The sequence below is a fragment of the Chiloscyllium plagiosum genome, unplaced genomic scaffold (genome assembly GCF_004010195.1).
Source record: "Chiloscyllium plagiosum isolate BGI_BamShark_2017 unplaced genomic scaffold, ASM401019v2 scaf_2971, whole genome shotgun sequence".
NCBI lineage: Eukaryota > Metazoa > Chordata > Chondrichthyes > Orectolobiformes > Hemiscylliidae > Chiloscyllium > Chiloscyllium plagiosum.
This window is the reverse complement of record NW_025213672.1, coordinates 28,385-34,783: the sequence shown is the minus strand read 5'-3', so window position 1 is coordinate 34,783 and position 6,399 is coordinate 28,385. Positions and strand designations below refer to the sequence as shown.

General features: G+C 39.0%; 1 long non-coding RNA gene across 1 annotated transcript; it reads right to left on the bottom strand.

Annotated features, from left to right (window-relative positions):
- Nucleotides 1-954: 954 nt before the first annotated feature.
- Nucleotides 955-3,179, bottom strand: LOC122547688. Its single transcript, XR_006311064.1, has 3 exons — nt 2,963-3,179; nt 1,918-2,025; nt 955-1,055 (listed from the first exon to the last, which is right to left on the bottom strand). It is a non-coding gene; the product is annotated as an uncharacterized LOC122547688 (long non-coding RNA).
- Between the last annotated feature and the right edge of the window lie 3,220 nt (nt 3,180-6,399).

The window sequence follows — 6,399 nt, the reverse complement described above, 5'->3', positions numbered from 1 at the left end:
AGGGAGAATGTGCAAACTCCACACAGACAGTTGCCTGAGAGCGAGAATTGAACCCAGGTCTCTGGCGCTGAGAAGCAGCAGTGCTCACCACTGTGCTGCCCTTAATTTCTCCACATAATTTCAATCCCTCACCTCCAGTATCATTCTGCTAAATCTCTTTAGTATTACCTTTGCAATCGATTATTTTGCTCATGTGTTATAGTCATAGAGTCATAGAGATGTACAACACGGAAACAAACCCTTCGGTCCAACTTGTCTATGCCGGCCAGATATCCCAACCCAATCTAGTCCCATTTGCCAGCATCCAGCCCATATCCCTCCAAACCCTTGCTAATCATGTACCCATCCAGATAGGCTATATGGGGTTTCTTTGTGGGGAGGAGATGGCCTAGTGGTATTATCGCTGGACAATTAATTCAGAGACCCAGGTAATGTTCTGTGGATCCAGGTTCAAATCCTATCATGGCAGATTGTGGATTTTTAATTCAATAAAAATCTGGAATTAAGAGTCCGATGACTATGAATCCATTGTTATATGGCTGGAAAAACCAATCTGGTACACTAATGTCCTTTAGGGAAGGAAACGGCTGTTCTTACCTCATCTGGCTTACACATGACTCCAGACCCACAGCAATGTGGTTGACTCTTAACTGCCCCCTGGGGCAGTGATTGCTGGTCTAGCCAGCAACACCCTCATCCCAGGAATGAAGAAAGAAAACAATAGAAGCAGATTGAATACAATCAAATACGGTGTTAAAGTTCTTGGTATAGAACATATCTCAACTTTGACCTGTAGGAGTTCCAGATATGAACAAAAACACAGAAAATATAATTCAGTGATGTGTCATTGTTTACTTGAAGTTACAGCCTTTCATTGTGTATTTATTCTGTTCGTGAGTTGCACTACAAGACCTAACAAATACTGAAGATTTGAGAGCCATATCTTACTTTGACTGAGGATTTGTCATCACCCACAGCTTTTATTCCAACATTTCCCAGGTGCAGAATCCCTGCCAACACTTTGAAGATATCCATCTGAAAGTCTTTGTTCAAGCCTGCAACATAGGTTTCATTTTTAGATAAGCACACCAAAGACAGTTTAGAGGAAGCTCTCCGTTGAAAGCTGAAGCGATACAAATGTCTACCACCCAGAAGAACAACAGCAATAGATGTACGGGGACACCACCACAGGGAAGTTCCTCTCCAAGTCAAACACCATCCTATCTCGGAACTACTTTGTTGTTCCTTTACTGCCACTGGGTCAAAATCTTGGAACTGCTTCCCTAACAGCACTGTAGGTATAACTACGCCACATGGACGGCAATATTCCAAGAAGGCAGCTCACACCATCCTCACTCAGGCTAATAAGAATTGGCAATAAATGCTTGCTTAGCCAGAGGCACACACATCTTTTGAACAAGTCTTTTAACAAAAAAAGTCAGGTGAAGGGAAGTGTATATGTCACACTAAATACATTTTAACAAGGAACAAGGAAAATTCTATTGTAGATATATTCCATATGGGAAGGATCAACTTCAGGCTTAAACATTTCAAAGTTCATTAGTTAAATTTTAATCCCACTGTTAGTTATTAATTATGAAGTATTGTAGGGCTAATCTTTAATTCCCTTATTTTCTCTTTAGAATGGGGTATGTTCAAAGAGGCCCTATTGGACCATAAGACTGTCCTCTCATTAGAGAGAGGTGACTGATAGTGGTTTAATCTGAGGGTTATCACACCTCAGGTGATAGGAGAAGTTGAGTCCTTCATGATAACCTCAGCTGATGCAGGAACTGAACCCATATTCTTGGCATTACTCTGCATCACTAACAAGCCATCCAGCCAACTGAGCTAACTCTGCCGTGAATACAGATAGTAACGCAGCCATTGGAGAAAATTTGAGATATGGTTACTTACCCAATAGCGAAAATGTTTTTTGTGTTTCAATGAAGTCAGTTTGGTCGTTAATACCATCAATCACAGTATTCCCACCCATGTTCACATAACTGAAGTTCTCTGCAGGAGCTGGGGATATTTTAACATATTGAATCAAACGTTGAGTAAGACAGCTGTTGATTAAAAAGGCTTATGGCACTGAAAATCACTTGGTCAAAAACAAGCAAATACAGACTCAGTCTTATTCTCTCCTCATAGGTGCATCTGATTCACAGCACTGTGATCTCCAGCGTGGGTAAAGGAATGGCACAAGTCCTGAATCTATTGACAAGAAAACTGAAAGAACTGTGAATGCTGGAAATCAGAAACAAATCCAGAAATTGCTGGAAAAACTCAGCAGGTCTAGCAACATCTGTGGAGAGAAAACAGAGTCAAATATTTTGGGTCCAGTAACCCTTCTTCTGAACTTGTGCTGTTAGCATCAATTTGATCCAATAGCTCATCCAGCCAACTGATACCTCACGGCTGGTTTGTTGGTGCCATGTATACTTTTACATACTTGTTATAACCTGGATTTACAGATAGCGATAGTAGAGGCTCCAATTTCCTTTCCATTACAAAGCTGCCCAGAATTCATTCCCACTCTTACTGGCTGCCATTTTCTGAAATAAATTATAAGTTGTTGCTCAATCTGTTGGGTCAAAAAATGTTGCGCTGGAAAAGCACAGCAGGTCAGGCACCATCCAAGGAGCAGGAGAATCGACGTTCCGGGCATAAGCTTCATCATTCCTAATGAAGGGCTTATGCCCGAAACGTCGACTCTCCTGCTCCCCGGATGCTGTCTGTCCTGTTGTGCTTTTCTAATACCATACTTTTAGTCTCTGATCTCCAGCATCTGCTGTCCTCACTTTCTCCTGCTCCTTGGCCGTTGATTCCTAGAGTGGGCCTCAAACCCAGAGCATCTGGCTGAGAGAGATGCTACCCACAAGAATAGTACAATATTCAGACCAGTAAAGCTCTTAAGGTAACAGATTTTTTTGAGACAGAAAGCTATTAATATACCTACCTAATTTCAGGTGCTTGAACTCAGGTCGATCTGCAGAAGCACAAAGCTGGTAGAATATGTGGTAATTTCTTTCATTTTCAGCCTAGATTTATTAAATAGATATTGTAATCCAATTATAATAGGGTCAAGTACAACTACAGCACTGATAATGAACTGACATTAAATATCTAGAGGACCACATTTCCAATGCACTTAAAATAAGATTATTGTGGAAATGTAGGATACAGACTTTAACAAGCAATAGTTACAATGTTACAATTTAAAATCGTGGACAAAGTGAGGTTATCTAATTAGAGCTTCCCCCAGTATCCCATTTCAATCAGCATGTTGGCCCTGTTAAATTCAGCACTGTTCAACTTGTATAGCTTTTAGAAAAAAAATAATTAAATTAGATCCATTGCTGGAGATCACCGATACCTCAAAATATTAACAAATAATCAACTGCTCATTATACACAAAGACCAGTTGGCTCTTCAAGTCTGCTCCACTGTTCTAGAGTCTGGTTGAACATCTACCTCAACATCATCGTTTGCTGCTATCTATATGTCCTTTGATGTTATTAGTATCTAGAAACATATCGTTCTTTGTCATGGACCTACTCAAAATCAGAGTACATAGTCAACTGGAGTAGAGAATTCAAAGGTTCTAAACCTTCTGAATGAATAAATCCCTCCTCATCTTGATTCTAAATGGTTTGTCCCTTATTCTGTGTTCCATAGTTCAGAATCTCCTCCCTGATACTGCAAGAGAAACAATGAGAATATGGGCCTGGTCTCCTTAAAATCTCCTTGCAGAGCAGTAAGTATTCTTCTTCATTCAGTTTTGTTTTGAAATTGATCTAGTTAATCTGTAATCTGGGTGACCAGAATCTGCCTCAAAGTTGTTGATTTTGGTGAGAGGATAATGGTATGGCAAAAATGGACCAGATTTTGGGTTCAGTAACAAAGTAAGGGCACTCACTATTGACCTTGAAAAAAAGCTACCAATAAAGAGATGGTATATTCTGTGGTATGGCTTTGTCCTATCCCAAGGACAGATCAACTCTGGTACCATGTAAAAAGGACCTCTTTGCATCCAGCAACAGTGATATCAGCAAGCAGGTAAGCAGCCAATTAGATTGAAGCATTCACAGACAGCAAACCATGAGGTTAAAATCACTTAATGTCTTGAACTTTTAATAATTTATTTCTCTATTTCAAAAATAAATTATAATTGGATAATCCAAAGATTATTTTTTAAACCCACGTTTTAACAATTGTGTGAATTTGTTTTGGAATCATTTGAAATTCCACAAACATAAAAATTAAATCTTGCTGAAAAGGCAGCCATATTGTTAGAACTTTTCATCTTGTGCTCCTCAGGAAAAATGCAAGAATGGCAAATTTCAAATGACCAAACCAACTTATTTGACAGGAAACAAGTTGCTGATTTGAAAATTGGCATTCTTGCATTTGTCCTGATTTTCAAATCCAGTACTACAAGCCAAAGTCGATAGAAAAATTATTTTTGCAAGCTATGAAGGATGCTCAGCAGTAATTACGATGCATGAACACTATTAAACAGAGTTGTATCTCAATGAAGAAGACAGAACATTTCCAAGGGTTTTTACAGCAAGGCTAACAACCCAAGAGTGGATGTTCCCATCAAGTCAATTCGATCTCTGCTGATTTACAAGAGAAAAATCGCACAACACCAGGTTATAGTTCAACAGGTTTATTTGGAAGCACTAGCTTTTGGAGTGCTGCTCTTTCACCAGGAGCTGTGAGAGCAACTGTGCTATATTGCTAACAGCAATCTAAGTTTGTTCAATATAGTTAAAAATCACACAACACCAGGTTATAGTCCAACAGGTTTATTTGGAAGCCCTAACTTTCGGAGCACTGCTCCTTCACCAGGTGATCGTCTGAAAGCTAGTGTGCTTCCAATTAAACCTGTTGGACTATAACCTGGTGTTGTGTGATTTTTAACTTTGTACACCCCAGTCCAACACCGGCATCTCCAAATCATTTGTTCAATATATTATTTCAGATGTATGGCACTGAAATCTTTTGCTGTAAATTCTGTGTCTAATGGTCCTGCTCCACACCACCTGATGAAGGAGTAGTGCTCCAAAACCTAGTGCTTCCAAATAAACCTGTTGGACTATAACCTGGTGTTGTGTGATTTTTAACTATATTGAACAAACTTAGATTGCTGTTAGCAATATAGCACAGTTGCTCTCACAGCTCCTGGTGAAAGAGCAGCACTCCAAAAGCTAGTGCTTCCAAATAAACCTGTTGGACTATAACCTGGTGTTGTGTGATTTTTAACTATATTGAACAAACTTAGATTGCTGTTAGCAATATAGCACAGTTGCTCTCACAGCTCCTGGTGAAAGAGCAGCACTCCAAAAGCTAGTGCTTCCAAATAAACCTGTTGGACTATAACCTGGTGTTGTGTGATTTTTAACTATATTGAACAAACTTAGATTGCTGTTAGCAATATAGCACAGTTGCTCTCACAGCTCCTGGTGAAAGAGCAGCACTCCAAAAGCTAGTGCTTCCAAATAAACCTGTTGGACTATAACCTGGTGTTGTGTGATTTTTAACTATATTGAACAAACTTAGATTGCTGTTAGCAATATAGCACAGTTGCTCTCACAGCTCCTGGTGAAAGAGCAGCACTCCAAAAGCTAGTGCTTCCAAATAAACCTGTTGAACTATAACCTGGTGTTGTGCGATTTTTCTCTTGTAAATCAGCAGAGATCGAATTGACTTGATGGGAACATCCACTCTTGGGTTGTTAGCCTTGCTGTAAAAACCCTTGGAAATGTTCTGTCTTCTTCATTGAGATACAACTCTGTTTAATAGTGTTCATGCATCGTAATTACTGCTGAGCATCCTTCATAGCTTGCAAAAATAATTTTTCTATCGACTTTGGCTTGTAGTACTGGATTTGAAAATCAGGACAAATGCAAGAATGCCAATTTTCAAATCAGCAACTTGTTTCCTGTCAAATAAGTTGGTTTGGTCATTTGAAATTTGCCATTCTTGCATTTTTCCTGAGGAGCACAAGATGAAAAGTTCTAACAATATGGCTGCCTTTTCAGCAAGATTTAATTTTTATGTTTGTGGAATTTCAAATGATTCCAAAACAAATTCACACAATTGTTAAAACGTGGGTTTAAAAAATAATCTTTGGATTATCCAATTATAATTTATTTTTGAAATAGAGAAATAAATTATTAAAAGTTCAAGACATTAAGTGATTTTAACCTCATGGTTTGCTGTCTGTGAATGCTTCAATCTAATTGGCTGCTTACCTGCTTGCTGATATCACTGTTGCTGGATGCAAAGAGGTCCTTTTTACATGGTACCAGAGTTGATCTGTCCTTGGGATAGGACAAAGCCATACCACAGAATATACCATCTCTTTATTGGTAGCTTTTTTTCAAGGTC